The 18,758-nt window shown below is 42.2% G+C and overlaps 1 protein-coding gene and 1 long non-coding RNA gene across 3 annotated transcripts in view; one reads left to right on the top strand and one right to left on the bottom strand.

The window, feature by feature from the left end:
* LOC116972526 (KAT8 regulatory NSL complex subunit 1-like) overlaps nucleotides 1-18,758 on the top strand; it is a 100,747-nt gene that overhangs the window by 18,522 nt on the left and 63,467 nt on the right. The gene's annotated exons all lie outside the window — the stretch shown is intronic.
* Nucleotides 1,632-18,043, bottom strand: LOC116972528. Its single transcript, XR_004411826.1, has 3 exons — nucleotides 18,033-18,043; nucleotides 13,750-13,751; nucleotides 1,632-1,811 (listed from the first exon to the last, which is right to left on the bottom strand). It is a non-coding gene; the product is annotated as an uncharacterized LOC116972528 (long non-coding RNA).

The following is an 18,758-nucleotide window of genomic DNA, read 5'->3' as shown; positions in this document are numbered from 1 at the left end:
AAAGGGGCCTGCCAGTATGGAGATTAATTCAATCGGCAATTTCAAGAGTTTAAAGAAAAAGCCTTTTAAGGAAAAGAAAAAAAAGGCTATTGTGGAATTTTGGGATACATTGTCATCAGACATTTGGAATGCTGAGGTTATCACATGATCCACTTGACCTATGTTTAGCTATTCGAACAGATATATCCTTGACCTTGCTCAATCAAGCAGAATCAACCTAAGGCTAACACAAAGAAAAAAACAGCATGAGTATCCAGTCCTCCATGATTTCAGTAAGCGACGATGGAATGAGTGCTAGATTCGAGCAGTGAATTTAAACATTTGCATAATGCTGCCTCGGAAATTGTCCATTGACTTACTGTAGGTATGTTGCAAAGCCTACCTGAAGCGCCTTTGAAAATCTGCCGTTGCGGGTGTGCGCGATTTTGGCGCCGTTTAGAGGGGGCGGGTTTAAAACGCGATTTTCGCTAGGCTGTTCAAATCGAAGATGTTCAGCCTAGTTAATTATTAACGAAAAATCGCTGGAAGACCCCGTCGCAAAGGCTATTATTAGGTTTAAAGGCCTCGTATAATAGTTATAGTAGTTTAAAAATCAATCTTTAAACCCGCGACCACCGGCAGCTGCAGGGTCTCATAAAGCAAATAGCAGAAGTTAGGTTGTATATTTTTACATTAAAAAGGGCTTCTAAAGATCCCTTTATACAAAATTTAATATTGCGAGTAGCTCAATTTGGGCCCATTATATCGCGAAGTATTTTTCTGGGCATTTGGGGCACAAATCTACCGCAATGTGAACGTTCTAAACCAGCGCGTTCCACAGGGACCCACTGGAAAGCTGATTTAAATGGGCATTTATTTACAGCAATTGAACACTGAATTCCTTCCATTTGGTCTATAAATTAATGTAAATGAGATTTAAAAATCATGTTTTATTGTGAATTATTTGTGAATATTATTTGGACATTTAGGCTATTTAAAAATGTTAATAATTTATTAAGAAATGGATAGATGTTTAGATCTAGTAATTGAAGTCTGAAATTAGCTACAATTAGGTAACTAACTAATTATATGCTTTAATTTCAGGTCATCCAAGTAAGATTATTTTATATTTGTTTCAGAATGCTTCAATCTATGATAACTGAAAATTTCATTCAGTTCTCTTAATTTTTAAGAAAGTTATGGGCTTTTGACTGTTCACGATCACAACTTTTTTGTTATGTCCATAGAAAATCAATAGGGAACAAGATGCTCATTTCCGAGTATGAAAATGGCCATAACTTTTTAAATACTTGAGATATGAAAGTGAATTAGGTGTCAAATTAAACTTATTTTTATGCTTTATCTGATGGGATAAATTACAGACTTGATTTTTAAAATCTCAAAATTTTGTAACATTGCTACTTACTGGGAAGGGATCATAGTTCGGATGAGATGATTCTGGCTGCAAAGAAGCTGTATAGCCAGAAAAGGTCAGCTGTTGAATGAAATGGAGGGTGCTGAGCTGGAAGGATAAGTAACGTGGCAGGCCTGCATTTGCTCTATTATATGAGCAAGTATAACATGCACGCCCGCCCACCCGCCTTGGGGTGTGGTAGGAAACCGGAGATCCCAGAGAAAACCCACGCTGGTCACAGGGACAAAGTACTCATTCCGCAGATACTAGTGTGGTAGGAAACAGGAGATCCCAGAGAAAACCCACGCTGGTCACAGGGACAAAGTACTCATTCCGCACATATACTAGCACTTGTTGTCAGGGTCCAACCCGGGTCTCTGGTGCGGTGAGGCAGTAGCTTTCCCGCTGCCCCACCGTTCTGCCCGTGTTCATGCAAAACGAGAGGAAGACACTGACACTCCTATTTTTAGTGAAGCCAGGCTATTTTGGGTAGAGCCAAATATATCTGATGATTGGAAAGGGAGTGAATGAATCATGAAAATATCATCGGGGGAATATTGCAAGGTATCATTGTAGAAGGTATTGGTTACATCATGCCCTGTTATGTGAATTCCAACGCAAGAGGCTGTAGGAGTGGTGGACTCAACCTGGTGCATCACAGGCACATACCTCTCCACTATCAAAAATACATACATGAGGTGATGCCTTTTCACTTGTAGAATTTATGTCTAAAATGTTTTTTGTGTGTTGTCTTGAGTCAATGCTCCTGTGATGCCGAGGCAAGGAAGATTTTCACTTTACTTAACAGTACCTCACTGTGCTAGTGCATATGATAATAAACTCCACTCGACCTGACCTGACATTAGCGGGACATGTGGGAAACTTTAAGATGATCAGGCCAAGTCAATGTACTACCGCATCTGTTCCCAGGATGAGACATTTCATACCAGGGCATCGGAAATGTCCTCGTTCTTCAGGGAACGGGGATTCCCCTCCGCCACCATAGATGAGGCTCACACCAGGGTCTCATCCATACCCCGCAACACTGCTCTCTCTCCCCATCCCCGCACACGCAACAAGGGCAGAGTCCCTCTGGTCCTCACCTTTCACCCCACCAGCCGGCAAATACAACACATAATCCTCCGCCATTTCCGCCACCTCCAACGTGACCCCACCACTCGCCACATCTTCCCATCTCCCCCCATGTCTGCCTTCCGCAAAGACCGCTCCCTCCGCACCTCCCTCGTCAATTCTTCCCTTCCCTCCCGCACCACCCCCTCCCCGGGCACTTTCCGTTGCAACCGCAAGAAATGCAACACCTGTCCCTTCACCTCCCCCCTCGACTCCATTCAAGGTCCCAAGCAGTCGTTCCAGGTGCGACAAAGGTTCACCTGTATCTCCTCCAACCTCATCTACTGCATCCGCTGCTCTAGATGTCAGCTAATTTACATCGGTGAGACCAAGCGTAGGTTGGGCGACCGTTTCGCCGAACACCTCCGCTTAGTCCGCCTTAACCTACATGACCTCCCGGTGGCTCAGCACTTCAACTCCCCCTCCCATTCCCAATCCGACCTCTCTGTCCTGGGTCTCCTCCATTGCCAGAGTGAGCAACAGCGGAAATTGGAGGAACAGCACCTCATATTCCGTCTGGGGTCCTTGCGCCCTTATGGCATCAACATTGAATTCCCCCAATTTGGCTAGCCTGTGCTGTCCCCTCCCCTTCCTTCACCCTCTAGCTGTCTCCTCCCACCCTCCCATCCGCCCGCCCTCGGGCTCCTCCTCCTCCCCTTTTTCCTTCTTTCTTTCCCCACCCCCCATCAGTCTGAAGAAGGGTTTCGGCCCGAAACGTCGCCTATTTCCTTCGCTCCATAGATGCTGCTGCACCCGCTGAGTTCCTCCAGCAATTTTGTGTACCTAAGTCAATGTACTTATTTGATAGCAAAATCATGAATGGGAGATGGATTGTGTAACGTGAAACCAAAATGATGAATAAGTGAGTATTTTTCCAGTTGATAAGGCAAAAGGTGGGACAAGGGCTAGTCCCTTGGTATCAATATGTTTTGTAAATGATTGGGATTAATGTGAATTTGATTTCTGATTTTGCCGTTAATCCAAAGATTGGGAGGAAAGTAAATTGAAAAGTGGCAATAAGGAGGCAACAAAAGGGTGCATATTGGCTAAGGAATGGGTAAGGATCTGGCTAATAGCGTATAATGTAAGAAAATATGAAATTGTCTATTCTGGCAGGAAGTATAAGAGCATCGATGTTCTTGGTGAGAATTTATATGATGAGATGGTGAAGAATTCTTAGAAATCTAGTATGGCAGGCACAGCAAGCATTGGGAATGCTAATGGCCTTTTCATTTAATGCATGGGAAATTGAATACAAAAGTAGCAAGGTAAGCATCCACCGTATGGATGAAAACTTGGTGTAAAGTGTACCATATGATTGTGTTATTTCAGAAATATTGTTAATGGACGTAACCATTTCGGGAAGGTTTACAAGACTAATGGATGGATTATCTATTGAGAAATTATTGGAGATGGTCAGATTGAGTAGGCTTGGCGGGGCAGATGTAGATTTAGGTGTCACTGTATAAAACTAGGTTGTCATTAAATACAGAGAATGAGATGAAGTTGATCTGAGGGTCACGAGTCTTTGTAAATCTCATACCCAAGGGGATTAGAGTTTAATCTTTGATTATTTTTAAGTGTGAAGGAGATAGATTATTGATAAGCAAAGGAGTGAAAGATTACCATAGATAGATTTGAGTATAGGAGCAGGGAGGTTCTACTGCAGTTGTACAGGGTCTTGGTGAGACCACACCTGGAGTATTGCGTACAGTTTTGGTCTCCAAATCTGAGGAAGGACATTATTGCCATAGAGGGAGTGCAGAGAAGGTTCACCAGACTGATTCCTGGGATGTCAGGACTGTCTTATGAAGAAAGACTGGATAGACTTGGTTTATACTCTCTAGAATTTAGGAGATTGAGAGGGGATCTTATAGAAACTTACAAAATTCTTAAGGGGTTGGACAGGCTAGATGCAGGAAGATTGCTCCCGATGTTGGGGAAGTCCAGGACAAGGGGTCACAGCTTAAGGATAAGGGGGAAATCCTTTAAAACCGAGATGAGAAGAACTTTTTTCACACAGAGAGTGGTGAATCTCTGGAACTCCCTGCCACAGAGGGTAGTCGAGGCCAGTTCATTGGCTATATTTAAGAGGGAGTTAGATGTGGCCCTTGTGGCTAAGGGGATCAGAGGGTATGGAGAGAAGGCAGGTACGGGATACTGAGTTGGATGATCAGCCATGATCATATTGAATGGCGGTGCAGGCTCGAAGGGCCGAATGGCCTACTCCTGCACCTAATTTCTATGTTTCTATGTTTCTATAGATGCGAATGGGCAGTGGAGGTTACAATTAGATCACCAATGAACTTATTAAATGACATACCTAAAGAGGTCAGAGGTCTACTCCTGTTCTTAATTTGGATATTTATACATGCATCTGTTCACATGGAGATGACACAATATTCATCTCCTGTTGTCTCATATCATCAGTGAGACTATGAATAATTCTGCCATTGCACTTTTGCTTTCATTGATCTGTTAGTGGCCTCTGATAGATTGTCGTATTTACATTTTAATTAGCTCCAAAAGGAGAAAGATTGGAAATGTAATATTCTCTGCCACTGTAGATGTACTATTCAATAGGTGGGCTGCAGAATATTCAAAGCAGATGGGTAACTTAAAGAAGGTTGTTTGCAAGTTAATGAAACATAGTGCAATATTACGAGTTAGATTATGCAATGAATGTTTGATGAAAAAAGGTAAATCTTTTGATCTCACTGCAGTTTAACATGGTGTTCTAGTCAAAATTGTTCTTTTTTCAGCCTTTATGTAACAACATTTTTTTGATCATCGCATTGCCAAGTTCAATTACATTGTGGCAGGATAAACGTCCCATCCTCCGATGGGCCCAGTGCTTGTGCTCTCCAAGTATAATTATGTGCCACATAAAGTCAGTGCATCCGAGCGCAATTCTCCCATCAGTCTGTCAAGACGTCTTGCTAATGGGAAAAATCTTGGAAGCAGAGTTCTTTCATCAGCTGTGTTAGTTTTTCGTTCCAATCCAATCATCAGTACTGCTGAGGGGCCAACTCGCTTTATAAGATAGGTTTATTGAAACAATACTTTATCATTCTAATTTGTGATACTGTTTTCAACATCCTGGACTAAAATTGGATAATTAATAAGATATATTCTACGGAATCGAAACTTAAATTTACCTGCTATTGCCTTGATGAATTGCAATCAACAATTGGTAGACAGAAATCAAGTTGAAAAGATTGGAAGAGATTTCTCTGGTAGAAACATTAAAAAAAATTGAGAGTATAGAATTAATATACTTGGGAAAAGAAGCATGGATCACAAGTTATATGAGTAGAATTGGGCTATTTGGCCCATCAGGTCCACTCTGCCATTCAATCATGACTGATCTCTCCTAATCCCATTATCCTGCCTTCTCTCCATAACTCTAGACACCCGTTCTAATCAAGAATTTGTCCATCTCTGCCTTAAAGATATCCACTGACTTGGCCTCCACAGCTCTCTGGCAACGAGTTCCACAGATTAACTATCCTCTGACTAAAGAAGTTCTTCCTCACCTCCTTTCTAAAAGAGCGCCCTTTAATTCTGAGGCTGTGACCTCTGGCCCAAGACTCTCCCATCAGTAGAAACATCCTTTACACATCCCGTCTATGCCTTTTATTATTCTGTAAGTTTCAATGAGGTTCCCCCTCAACCTAAACTCCAGCGAGTAGAGGCCCAGTGCTGTCTTATGCTCATCATATGTTACCCCACTTATTCCTGGAATCATTCCATAACCTGAATGACTTCATACTTGTACTTCATTACCCAATGTATCGGAGCAGTCAAATTAATTTCTAGGATGGAATTGGATAACTGATCGGAGTTATCTTTAACAGACTGGGGAAAGAATTAGATCTGTGTAGTTATTAGTTTCACATTACTCAATGGGTTAAATAGCTCCCACTGTTGGTATATCAATTTACCAGTAGCTTTCATCTGATACAACTGTGACCTAATTTCCTGCATGAAATAATTGTGCACTATCATTACCACAGAAAAGTCACACCGACTATTTTATTGAATAGATTACCGTGAAGTATTTTAATTGGAAGGAATTATGTTAAGATTCCAGTAAAGAACGAAGCTATCACATTATGTGTTTTGTTTTGAAAGGGATGATCATTTTTGGTGAAAGTTTAAGGAGTTTATGGTGCACTGCTGAAACTCAAGATGCTGGACTATATATGTATACAATGAGTCTTTGTAATAGATGTGAATAAGATTCTTGAAAGGTTCCCCTTGTGCCCCAAATTAATTTATTGGACAAATGTGACATTTCCAGCTTTTATGCTGAAGGTTTGTGAACAATATTAAGCGGGTTAGATCTTGCACAGGATAAATGATAAATCCCTAAAGAATTGGCAAGAGATTGAAAGAACTTTTGTCAAGATGGAGTTCTATCGATTTCTGAGTGATACTGGTCGAAGAGGGTGTAAATTGAACACCAAGGCAGAGGTATCATTCAACCGATCCACTTTTTATGGGAATTTTCTTGAGCTTCTTAATCAATGCTGAAGTCATATCCATCTTGGTAAAGCACTGGTATCGCATTCCACTTCTGACAAGCCTTTGTGCAAGCAATTCCTCTGAGGGGTTTAGGAGGTGGGCCACTTTTTACAGATTATATAATCCTGACTTGCCTTTGATGCTGGACTTTTTAATTCCGGTTCTGATCAGGACTTAGCGATGGAACAATAAAGGGAGATAGCTTTTAGTGTGGAAGTTTATGGTTGGCTGACTTGAGTCATGAACTTTATCAGCTAATTATTAGCTCAGTATGTTCAGATCTTGCTGAGTGCTGCCATTCACTGGTTCATAACTGGGTAAATTGTGAATAAAACCTCATGTGGATTGACCTCAGAAATACCTAAACTGAGGGAGAACTCCTTGAATGTTAATAGGTTTTGTCTAATAAACTTCTGAAAATGCATGTAAATTGATATTGGGTTAGGGTGCTGTCCAACGCATTGGTGGTCAGAACATTTTAATAATGTCTGAAATTGCTTTGCCAAGGTGCTGGAAGTTAATGTGAAAGTCACTCACTCCAGGTTGTAATGTAAACAGAGCAAAGCCTCCATGAAAATGTTGCTATTTATTGAAAAATAAACTACTGTAATTTTTCTTTGTTTGAACTATCAGTATTTATCTCATTAGCAGCACTCTTCCATCTTAAGGTAGATGGTTGGGGTGTTTGGTGTACATTATTGTGTAACATTGAAAGATTGCGGTCTTGTCAGGCGTATCAACTATTCAGATGAGACTTTAAACTGCTATCTAATCTAAGTGGAGCATGGGAATAGCTCCTTGGCCTCTGTGTTGAATGTGGTGCTAAATTAAATAAATTCCTTCTGCCTGCATGTGATCCATATCTCTCAATTTTTCAGCATATTAATGTGCCTGTCTAAAAGTCTCTTAAATGCCACTATCATATCTGGTTCCACCACCGTCTCTGGCAACACATTTCAAGGTGCCTATCATAGTTATAGAGTCATACAGCGTGGAAACAGGCTCTTCGGCCCAACTTGTCCACGCTGACCAACATACCTCGTCTACAGTAGTCCCACCCCCTGCGTTTGGCCAATATCCCTTTCAGCCTAACCTATCCATATACCTGTCCAAATGTTCCTTAAACGTTGTTTAAATGTTTTGCGCAAAAAAACTTGCCCTGCACATCTGCTTTAAACTTTCCCCCTCTCACTTTAAAGTTATGCCCTTTTGTATTTGATGCTTCTACCCTGGAGAAATGTTCTGTCTATCTACCCTATCTATATCTTATTTTTTATAAACTCCCCAAAACATCTCGTGCTTCAGAGAAAACATCCCAAGTTTGTCCAACCCCTCCTTGTAACTAATAGCTAATCTCTAATCAAGACAGCATCATGTTAAACCACTGCTGTACCTTCCCAAAGACTCCACATCCTTCCTGTAATGGGGTGACCAGAATTGCATGCACTATTTCAAATGCAACCTATCCAAAGTTTTATAAAGCTGCAGATAGACAGAAAAAGCTGGAGTAACACAGCAGGACAGGCAGCATCTCTGGAGAGAAGGAATGAGAAAACTGCAACATGACTTCCTGACTCTTATATTCTGTTTTTTGACCAATGAAGGCAAGTCCACCATACGTCACCTTTACTAATCTATCTACCTGTGTTGCTATTTTCAACAAGCTATGAACTTGGATCCCAAGATACCACTGTACGTCAATGCTGTTAAGCGTCTTGCCATTAGCTTTATACTTTCCCCTTGCATTTGAACTCCCAAATCGCAACATCTCACACTTATCTGGATTAAACTCTATCTGACATTTCTCCCGTCATAAATATGACTCATCTATATACTGACAAATCCTTTAATAGCTCCCTTCACTGTCTGCAATTCCACCATTTTTTGTATTGCCTGCAAACTTACAAACCAATCCTTCTACATTATCTTCCAAGTCTTTTATACTCAACAGTATACTCAGCACCAATCCCTGCGGAACACCTCTGGTCACAGAGGTGCTAGCTTTTCAGAAATATATTTGTGGTCCACAGGGTACTTTGCTAGTGTCTTATGCATATGAAAGGAATAATATGTTAACTTTTCCTTGCTGTTTTGACAAAGTGTTATTTTTATAGAATCCAGATGAGAGATTAAAAAAAAAGTATTTTTAATACCCTGATTGTGATGCGTTGGTGCACTGGTGTCCTCAGTTTTCTGTCAAGTTTTATATTTGTAACCTGTCCCATATTAAATATTGGAAGCATTATTACACTTTCTGTATTTGTTTTCAATTTCCCTGTGTAATTTCTGTTTGTTGAATGATCCTTTTCATTTTTAACATAGTTTTTAAAAGTTTTGCGTAATCTGGTACTGTTTGAATGATCTGAACTGCTCAGTGGATAAATGAGATTGATCTTCAATAAGCGAGTTCCGTATTCTAACTGCGCATGCCCAGGTCATAGGTCACTCGCAATAAACATTCTCGGCAGCTGTGAATCTGCCGAGATCCGCGTTTCGTACGTGGTCGGGCCCGGGTCTCAGGTGCTGCGGGCGCTGTTGAGTTGCTGCTGGGCCATCTCCGTCCCCTCCCAGGTGTCCCGTCCCTATCCGGGGTGGCCCTGGGTTGGCGGAGCGGTGGCAACCCCAGACTTGCAGCTGGCGCGGTGGAGGGGGCACTGGCTCCGGCTCTGCACCTGCACCCAGGGAGCCCGGGTCAGGGACCGTCGGTTCGCTCCCTCGGTGCCGGCGGATCAGGTCATTGGCCGCTGTTGGCCGGCTGGGCAGCGGAGTTGAGGTGGGCTTGGCGCTTCTACGTGCTGGCTGTGGGCCGCTGCTCCTCCAGGCCACTGTCCCGTTGGTCCGGGGCTGTTGGTTGGCCCGGCGGGGCGAGCGTGGTTGATTTGGGGTTGGCGCTTCTCCGCGTTGGCTGTGGGCCTGGAGGCCACTGCTCCGGGCCGGTGTCCCATTGGTCCGGACGTCTCCAGCCGCCCCCCGGGTGTGGATGGGACACTCGGGGAGGAGGGGGGGGATAAGGTCCAGTGGCGGCTCCTGCGGCGCCGGGGACCCAGGTTCAATCCTGGCTGCGGATGAGGCGCAGGTCTGTGTGAGCGCAGCTGCCGAGAATGTCTCCGCCGGTCCAGTCTCCCACCCCCCCCTGCCCACCGTCTACCACTTGCATCTGCCCCCTCTATCTCGCTGTTACGCTGTAATTTACATTGAAGTGGAATTTGCAACATTGCAGTACCATTGGTTGTGCAGTAAGTTTGTGCCCAAGAAATTCAGCAATGCTGAATTAAGGTTAATCCATTTTTATGGCGGACTTTTCAGCTGGTCCGGCATGTAAGTGAAAGTTCTTCAAACTGTAAGAATTTCTGCCCCACAGGAACCATAAAATCCAGCCCGCTGGTCTCCCAAATGCTTGTTTGTTTGTGCGGTGTTCTTAAGTCCTTAAGTTGGGTATTCATAACCCATGGAGAACCCCAATCTAAACACAACAATGCTGTGTTTCTAATTAATCTTATTAAAACAGTCTGCATCACACTGAATTGTCAAACTTAATTTAGCAGTCAGTAAATTTGAAATATTTCTGAATTGCTGCAGAACAGAAGAAAGGAAATGGGCGTGTGTTCAATGGAGTAGTTGAGCTCCCTGAATCTAAGATTAATGTGGAGTCACTGGACAGGAGGAAGTGAAGTTTTTTTGGAAAATAATTTTTAATTTTGGCAACCAATATTGAGTTAATAAATTATTTCCATATGCTCCAATTGAAATTAGTTTTATTTTCATATTCCTTTGAGAAAGTTACCTCTTGATCCCGGTAGCAGGAAGCAGCTACTTTGTACAGCTGTTTACCTGATGTAAAATATTTGTGGCATTCTATGATCATATTAAGTCAGCTTGTTTATTTTGACTCAATTTCATCTATTATTTTGAATTATTTTGTTTCCTTCAATTGTAATTATAAAACAGCAGAAATTGGCAGCTTTCTTATCTTTTTGTCTATAATCATCAGTTAGTTGTTATGCCTTCAGCTTTATTTGCTTAATTGAAGCAATTGAAAGCCTAAAAGGAGGCAGGATTGCCATGTTTTTTTCTAGCCATGACAAGAAACAAGTTGTCAAATACTTTTGATAGACACAAAATGCTGGAGTAACTCGAAGATAGACACAAAAAGCTGTAGTATCTCAGTGGGTCAGGCAACATCTCTGGAGAAAATGGGGAGGTGATGATTTGGGTCGGGACTCTTCAGACTGATTGTAGCAGGGAGAGTGGAGGGGGGGGACCAGGACAATCGGGGCTTGCAACAGATTACCTCGTGCGGGGTGGTTCCCTCGAGAGGCTAATGGTTGGCTGGACACAGTGTGATCCCAAAAGGGATACATTGTTGTGAACCATGGAACTGGTTAATGGACTTTTAGAACATAGAGGTGATGGTAGAGGTTTTTGTGATTGTGTTCTGTGTCTTGTGGTATCCAGAGGATCAGTGTTGAAATCATTGATGTTTATGTAGATACGTGAATGATTTGGATGTAAAAGGGAAGATCAATAAGTTTGTAGAGACACACTTGTGGAGTCTGCAGATGCTGCAATCCTGAGAAAAATCTTAAGTACTGGAGGAACTCACCATGTCATGCAACATCAGTGAAGTAAACTGGATAGATGACATTAAGGATCGGGACCCTTCTTTTGACCAATCAATAAGTTTGTGGACGACATGAAGATTCATGGAATTATTGATGGTATGAAAGATGGTCTTAGACTGCAGTGAGATTTTGATATTTCTTCGAAGATGTAACAATAAGAATTGATGGAGGGAAGCCTGTAGTGTATTTAGATTTCCTAAAGATACTTAGCAAGGTGCTACATAAGTGCCTGTACATAAAATTTGTTATCTCATCAAAAGCATAGTTGGAATAAATTGATCCTTTTCAGACTCCTTTTAGGTGAGCTTTTAGCCCTCTATTGGTTTATTATTGCCACATGTACTGTGCTACAGCGAAAAACGTTGTTTTCCATGCTATCCAGGCAAATTGTACCATGCATGAGTACGAGTACATCAGGTAGTGCAAAAAGGAAACTAAACAGAGTGTAGAATATTGTTACAACTACAGAGAAATGCAGATTTAAAAAAATGGAAAGACTGACACAAAATCGATTGAATATTCAGGAAATTCATCCTTATCCATTCTAAGGTCGTCTAACAGAGGGGACAAAGCTATTTTTGTATCTGGTGATACATGGTTTCAAGCGTTTGTTTCTTCTGCCTGACGGGAGAGGAGAGAAGAGTGAATAACCAGGCTGTGATTGGTCCTTTTGGTTGCTTTCCCAAGGCAGCATGTAGCAGAGATGGAGTCGATGTGGTAAAGATGGTTGGTGTGATTGGCTAGGCTGCTTTCAGAAAACTTCAACTTCTTGTGGTCGAGGGCAGAGCAGTTACTATGCCAAGCTGTGATGTCTCCGGAGAGTGTAGGAAGGAACTGTAGATGCTAGTTTACAACAAAGATAAACACAAAATGCTGGAGTAACTCAACGGGACAGGCAGCATCTCTGGATCGAAGGAATGGGTCCGGATAAAATGCTTTCTATGGTGCATTTGTTGAAATTGGTGAGAGTCAATGGGAACACCCCAGATTTCCTAAGCATTCTGAGGAAGTCGAGGCGTTTGTGTGTTTTCTTTCTGCTTCACTACTTTGTGGCTCGTTATAGCACGCAGGCTTTGCCACAATTGACAGGTGTCTGTGTGGTTATTCTTGGACTCTAGCTGAGTCTGGATTTGTCTGTTGACATCCTTGCTGGCTTTGAGAAGGTCGCACTTGGGTTTCTTGTATAAGTTGGGATCATCAGTTGCTCAAGATTTACACTTTTAACCTATTGGAAGGAAGAAACATGTTGATAAGAAAATTGTTGGATGGGCACATTCTGATAGGATAATGTGAATCTGCAGCGAGAGCTAGACAGAACATAGAACAGTTTAGCGCAGGGACAGACCAAAAGCCTGCAATGTCTGTGGATTATGATCGATTAACATATTATTAGTGTTTGACGGCACTGGGACTCTACTCGCTGGAGTTTAGAAGAATGAGGGTGGACCTCATTGAAAAGTACAAAATAGTGAAAGGCTTGGATATAGTGGATGTGGAGAGGATGTTTCCACTCGTGGGAGTGTCTAGGACCAGAGGTCATAGCCTCAGAGTTAAAGGATGTTCTTTCAGGAAGGAGATGAGGAGGAATTTCTTTCGTCAGAGGGCGGTGAATCTGTGGAATTCTTTGCCTCAGGGGGCTGTGGAGGCCATCAGTGGATACATTTAAAGCAGAGATGGATAGATTCTTGATTAGTACAGGTTTCAGAGGTTATGGGGATAAGGCAGGAGAATGGGGTTTGGAGGGAGAGATAAATCAGCCATGATTTGTTTCACACAGAGAGTTGTGAGTCTGTGGAATTCGCTGCCTCAGAGGGCAGTGGAGGCCGGTTCTCTGGATACTTTCAAGAGAGAGCTAGATAGGGCTCTTAAAGATAGCGGAGTCAGGGGATATGGGGAGAAGGCAGGAACGGGGTACTGATTGTGGATGATCAGCCATGATTACATTGAATGTCGGTGCTGGCTCGAAGGGCCGAATGACCTACTCCTGCACCTATTGTCTATTGATTGAATGGCGGAGTAGACTTGATGGGCCGAATGGCCTAATTCTGCTCCTATCACTTATGATCTTATGGTGACGCCTATTTAAATTGCACATCTGTCTGCACGTGGTCTGTATCCCTCGATTCCTTTCATGTCCATGTGTTTGCCAAAAAGTGTCTTAAAAGTCGCTGTTGTGTCTGCTTCCATCAGTTTTCCGGCGCTGCATTCTTTGTATAATTTTTACATTAAAAAAAATTGCCTTGTAAATCTGCTTGAAAAGTTTCTTTCTCCTCACCTGAAACTGTGCCTTCTCGAATTTACAATTTCCCCCTGGGGGAAATAGACTGGATACGCACAATGCCCTCCATAATGTTTGGGACAAAAATCCATCATTTATTTATTTGTCTCTGTACTCCACAATTTGAGATTTGTAATAGAAAATATCACATGTGGTTAAAATGCACATTGTCAGATTTTATTATAGGGTATTTTTATACATTTTGGTTTCACCATGTAAAAATTATAGCTGTGTTTATACATAGTCGTCCCCTCCCCATTTCAGGCACCATAATGTTTGGGACACATGGCTTCACAGGTGTTCATAATTGCCTCCTTAATGTAGGTATAAGAGAACTCTCAGCACCTAGTCTTTCCTCCCGTCTTTCCATCACCTTTGGAAACTTTTATTGCTATTTATCAACATCGAGCCAGCACCGCCATTCAGTGTGATCATGGCTGATCATCCCCAATCAGTACCCCGTTCCTGCCTTCTCCCCATATCCCCTGACTCCGCTATCTTTAAGAGCCCTATCTAGCTCTCTTGAAAGTATCCAGAAAACCGGCCTCACAACTGTGTGAAAAAGCGTTTCCTCATCTCCATTCTAAATGGCTTGCCCCTTATTCTTAAATTGTGGCCCCTGGTTCTGGACTCCACCAACATCGGGAACATGTTTCCTGCCTCTAGTGTGTCCAAACCCTTAATGTTATATGTTTCAATAAGATCCCCTCTCATTCTTCTAAACTCCAGTGTGTACAAGCCCAATCGCTCCCTTCTCTCAGCATATGACAGTCCCGCCATCCCGGGAATTAACCTTGTAAACGTACGCTGCACTCCCTCAATAGCAAGAATGTCCTTCCTCAAATTAGGGGACCAAAACTGCACACAATACTCCAGGGCCCTGTACAACAGCAGAAGGACCTCTTTGATCCTATACTCTTGTTATGAAGGCGAACATGCCATTTGCTTTCTTCACTGTCTGCTGTACCTGCATGCTTACTTTTATTGACTGATGAACAAGGACCCCCCAGATCCCGTTTTATTTCCCCTTTTCCCAACTTGCCACCATTTAGATAATAGAAAGTAGACAACAATGCTGGAGAAACTCAGTGGGTGAGGCAGCATCTATGGAGCGAAGGAATAGGTGACATTTCGGATCGAGATCCTTCTTCAGAGCATTTAGATAATAATCTGCCTTCCTGTTTTTGCTACCAAAGTGGATAACCTCACATTTATCCACATTAAACTGCATCTGCCCACTCACCCAACCTGTCCAAGTCACCCTGCATTCTCATCGCATCCTCCTCACAGTTTTCTCTTCAGCATATAAAAGGTATGCTCATTGGGTTCAGATCAGGTGATTGACTTGGCCACTCAACATGTGACCATTTTTTAGCTTTATAGATACAGGCATGGCAGAGCATCACCAGAGAAGACACCCAGCAACTGTTGATGTCCATGAATCGCAGACTTCAAGCAGTCATTGCCTGCAAAGGATATGCAACAAAATACTAAACATGACTACTTTCATTTACATGACATTGCTGTGTCCTAAACATTATGGTGCCCAGAAATGGGGGGACTATGTATAAACACTGCTGTAATTTCTACATGGTGAATCCAAAATGCATAAAAATGGCCTTTATTAAAATCTGACAATGCACGAAAACCCCATGTGATTTAATATTACAAATCGCAAATTGTGGAGTACAGAGGCAAATAAATAAATGATGGGTCTTTTTCCCAAACATTATGGAGGGCACTGTATCTTGCCCATTACCTCTCTTAATTGTATTTTGGGTATGTCAACTAGATTGAATGATGGTCAAAAGCTTGGCAAATTGGTGTTTAATGTTGGGAAATGTGAGGTCATGCACTTGGGTGAGAGAAAACAAACAGCGGATTATTATTTAAATGGAAAGAGTCTGCAAATGAGTGAGAATTTCCTGTACCCGACTCGCGCTTCCTTTTTTCCAAGGAACGGATCGTTGACTTTAGAAAGGGGAAGTTCGGAGATCGCATGGCCAAAACACCTTTCTCCGTGTTTATCCGAAGTTCTACTGGAATGCAGAAATCATGCAGGATAAATGGGAGCTGTTCAACTTTTATTGTCTCCACGCCAGATGTCACGCCAGCCTATCTCAGTGGTTCAGTCAGGCTTCATAGGCAATGCTAACACGTGTGCATGTTTAGAGGCAGAGCTCCTAGTCAGCATCAAATTATTTGCAGAAACATAAGAGGACGGGCCTTAAAAGAATGCAAGAAAAGAGAAGCATGTGTAGCCATTGGGCCCTTCAAACCTGCCCCACTATATGATCATGGCTAATCAATTCCACTTCTGTGCCATTTCTTCATACACCTCTTTCCCCATCTCACAAATATTTAGCTACTTCCACTTCAAATTCTGAACAGGGAACTGCAGATGCTGGTTTAAACAGAAGTTAGACACAATAAGCTGGAGTAACTCATCGGGACAGGCAGCATCGGGACAGGCATGAGGAAATTTTTTTTCACACAGTGGTGAATCTCTGGAATTCTCTCCCGCAGAAGGTAGTTGAGGCCAGTTCATTGGCTATATTTAAGAGGGAGTTAGATGTGGCCCTTGTGGGTAAAGGGATCAGGGGGTATGGAGAGAAGGCAGGTACAGGATACTGAGTTGGATGATCAGCCATGATCATATTGAATGGCGGTGCAGGCTCGAAGGGCCGAATGGCCTACTCCTGCACCTATTTTCTATGTTTCTATGTTTCTATCTCTGGAGAGAAGGAATGTGTGACGTTTCAGGTTGAGACCCTTATTCAGATGCAGCTTTTAATGTTGCAGCTTTTACCAGGTGTGATTCACCATCATATGTGAGAAGAAATGTCTGTATACAGCAATTCTTTATGTTGTTCAAGACTTTCCTACATTCTTCAAAATCGCAAGGAATACAGGCCCAAACTATTTAGTCTCATGATAGGTCAACCCTCTCAGAGTTGGCCTGCTGATTTTTTTTATTTGAATTGCCTCCAATGCTAATACATCTCTTTCTAGGTAAGGAGACAAAAACTACACAGTATTCTCGGCAAAACCTTCACCAGCACCCTGTACAATTGCAACAAACCTCCCTATTTTCAAATACCAATCCCTTTGTAATGAAGACGAATACATTGTTTGCTTTCTCAACTACTTGTTAGACCTGCTTACTAACTTTTTATGATTCATGCATGAGAACACCTCTTTGTGCTTGTGTTTGTTTTTTAGCAAATCTTGCTTTCATCTGCCTTTCTTTTTGGATAAGAGTGAGACCCAGGATCAGGTTCAGAGTCCATGGACTTCCCGATAGGATCAGATCTTGCTGCTTGATTCACGTGCCTATAGATTACTCTCACTCCTACATTTAATAATTAATGGCTAGACTCGTTTGTCTGAATCATTGGGAGTTTGCACATCTTCCTGTGATCACATGGTTCTTCCCAGTTGTTCCTGGTTCCTCAAATAGTAAAGATGTGCTGGTTATGTTAATTTGTACATAGAATGGAAGTGTGTTCTTCGGCTAAACTTGTCCAAGCAGATTAAGTTTGTTACCTGAACTAGTGTCATTTGCCTGCGTTTGACTCGTATCCATCAATCATTCCTTTCCATGTACCTGTCCAAATGGGTTTTAAACATTGTAATTGTACTCATCTCGATTAATTTGTCTGGCAGTTCATTCTATATACCAATTCCCCAAGTATGGAAGATTGACTCTTGGGTACCCCCAGGATTGGCAAGCAAATTGGTGGTGGTTAATGGATATGTGAGAGTGAATAATGTAAATATGTGGGTGGGAAGTGAGAAAATATAACAACTCCAGTGGTAGAGGTGGCTGTGGCACCTTCAGTGAACTAATGAAAAGTCTCAACCCAAAACATATCGAAAACCTTTGACAATTTGAAAAAATAAACTCGTATATAAGCCAAGAAAATGTTTAAATCGTTTTTCAAATATTTTTGACTTCCAACATTGGGAAGAAATGTATGAAACATAACTTATTTTGAAAATGAGTACAGTATATTTTTTTAAAAGCACAAAATTAAACGTTATAGCTAATGTCAAACAGTTTGTGCACAGTTAACATTACTCCCATATCCCCACATCCATAAACCTGTCATCCCCATTGGAATCTTTGTGGTCTCAGATATACCGTCAAGTCTGAATAGCTGAAGGATCTGCAATGCAGTTTATATTTTGATTTTCCCTACCACCATACTTCCATAATGTGTCCAATTGCAGGGTGATTTGGCAAAGTGACATTCCAAATATGTCAGCAAGTTCATAAGTTTGACATTCAATAGTGCAAACACTGAAGTCTTAGACTTCCTACTGTTTAAGTCGCGAACTGCTGGTGGAACTATTTGGAGCCGCCCACATGAGTAGGTTGGATCCAATTTTGATTTAGATTGCCAGTGAAAGTTGCTGTCTACTGGGCACAACAGTGGCATTTGTTTGAGTGAGAAATAAAGGCAGCAAATATATGGGATAAATGTGAGCATCTTTGAGGCTTGTTCACATGATCTTTTTGCATGTGAAATTGTTCAGTTTAGGGGTGCATGGAAACAGGCCTGTGACCCACCACTCACCATCGATTACCATTTCACACCAGGCCTATGTTATCCTACTTTCACATTCACTCCCCCTACACCGGGGGCAATTTACAGAGGCCAATTAACCCACAAACCTGCACACCTATGGGATGTGGGAGGAAACCATAGCACCTGGAGGGTGCCCAAATAGTCACGGGGAAACTAGCAAACTCCACACAGACAGCACCCAAGGTCAGGATCGAACCTGGGTCTGTGGTGTTGTG

Source organism: Amblyraja radiata, chromosome 4, assembly GCF_010909765.2.
Source record: "Amblyraja radiata isolate CabotCenter1 chromosome 4, sAmbRad1.1.pri, whole genome shotgun sequence".
Classification (NCBI taxonomy): Eukaryota; Metazoa; Chordata; class Chondrichthyes; order Rajiformes; family Rajidae; genus Amblyraja; species Amblyraja radiata.
Note: the sequence above shows the minus strand (reverse complement) of the source record. Positions and strands in the feature narration are given on the sequence as shown.